General features: G+C 41.7%; 1 pseudogene; it reads right to left on the bottom strand.

The window, feature by feature from the left end:
- Window positions 1-347: 347 nt before the first annotated feature.
- Window positions 348-1,456, bottom strand: LOC106734869 (high mobility group protein B1-like; annotated as a pseudogene).
- Between the last annotated feature and the right edge of the window lie 226 nt (window positions 1,457-1,682).

Raw genomic sequence — 1,682 nt, 5'->3', positions numbered from 1 at the left:
TATAAGCTGCATCAGAGACAACTGAAGATTAAAAATCTACCATCCCCATATATAACTAATTTGTGCTGTGCACCAAGAAGAACCTGCTTTAAATATCCATGCCAATTTACAACCCCCATACTGTACCAAGCAAGGTTAGTGGCTACTGAAAATACCACCAGGACAGGGCTATCTAAAGACACATTCGGTATTCGGTAGTGTGTTAACTATACAAAAAAAGACACTGTACAGTTTAAAAACAAATCTTACACAGCCTTACATTTCAATTTTTTCTTTAAAAGGAGTGAGTTGTGTCCAGGGAGGTTAAATGCTTTATAGAGAAGAAAAAAAACTGCACTAGAACCAACTTATTCATCATCATCATCTTTTTCTTCATCCTCATCCTCTTTTTTATTTTAATTTTTTATATATATTCAATCATATTATTTAGCTTATAAAGTGAACATTTCAATATGTGAACATTTCTCCCCAGTCCAGTTGATAAAAATATCTTCCATTGATGACACCACACCTCCCCATCCCATCAATGCTCTGTCTCCGTATCCCTCCTCCGTCCTCATCCTCTTCATCTTCCTCTTCTTCCTCATCTTTTTCATCTTCCTCATCTTCCTGCTCCTCCTTCTTTTTCTTTCTCTTTTCAGCCTTGACAACTCCCTTTTTTGCTGTATCAGGCTTTCCTTTAGCTCAGTATGCAGCAATATCCTTTTCGTATTTTTCCTTCATCTTAACAGCTTTCATTTCATAAGACTGTTTATCATCTTCAGTAGTGTTATGCCACATCTCTTCCAGTTTCTTTCTTTTTTTTTTTTTTTTGGAGAGGTTTTTTCGTTATAGGGTGCGTGCGCTCGCCAGACAGACAGAGAGAGACAGAGAGACAGAAAGCGAGAAATCATCCCCCGGGGGGATGGTCACGCCACAATCCCTTCTCCTCCATTCTCCTCTCGGGATCCTGGGCATGCATGCACACGTGCCCGGCGTGAGTTTTAAGCCACCTGGTCCGGGACGCAAACCGCGGTCGACTACGTGGGAGTCCAGCGCCATAGTCAGTACGCTAACTGCTGGTTCCTTCTTCCAGTTTCTTTACAACATCACCAAAAGATAAGCCAGGATGTTCTTTGATTTTTGGGCGATATTCAGGACAGAACAATAAAAAGGCTGAAGGAGACCTCTTGGGTGCATTGGGATCCTTGAACTTCTTTTTTGTTCCCCCTTTAAGGGGGATATAAGTTTTCATCTCTCTTTCATAACGGGCCTTGTTCGCCTTTGCCATATATTCAAACTTCCTTTTCACTTTAGCAGACATGGTCTTCCACTTCTCTGAGCACTTCTTAGAAAACTCTGAAAAGTTGACTGAAGTATCTGGGTACTTCTTCTTGTGCTCCTCCCAGCAAGCTTTCACAAAGAATGTATATGATGACATTTAGTCTCTCGACTTCTTAGGATCTCCTTTGCCCATGTTTAATTATCTTTCCTCTGCAAGGCACAGAGTCGCCCAGTGCCCATCCAGCTCTCATTTGCCCCGGCCCTGTCTCTATGGAGCTCACTGTACTGCAATGGCTCTGTAAAGTCATTTATAACCACTTTTTTTTTTTTTTTGCTATAGGGCACGTGCACTCACTAGAAAGACAGAGAGAGACAGAGAGACAAAAAGCAAGAAATCACCCCCTCAGAAGGGATGGCCA

The sequence above is a fragment of the Tupaia chinensis genome, unplaced genomic scaffold, assembly GCF_000334495.1.
Source record: "Tupaia chinensis unplaced genomic scaffold, TupChi_1.0 Scaffold000037_17, whole genome shotgun sequence".
NCBI lineage: Eukaryota > Metazoa > Chordata > Mammalia > Scandentia > Tupaiidae > Tupaia > Tupaia belangeri.
This window is presented reverse-complemented; position numbering and strand designations above follow the sequence as displayed.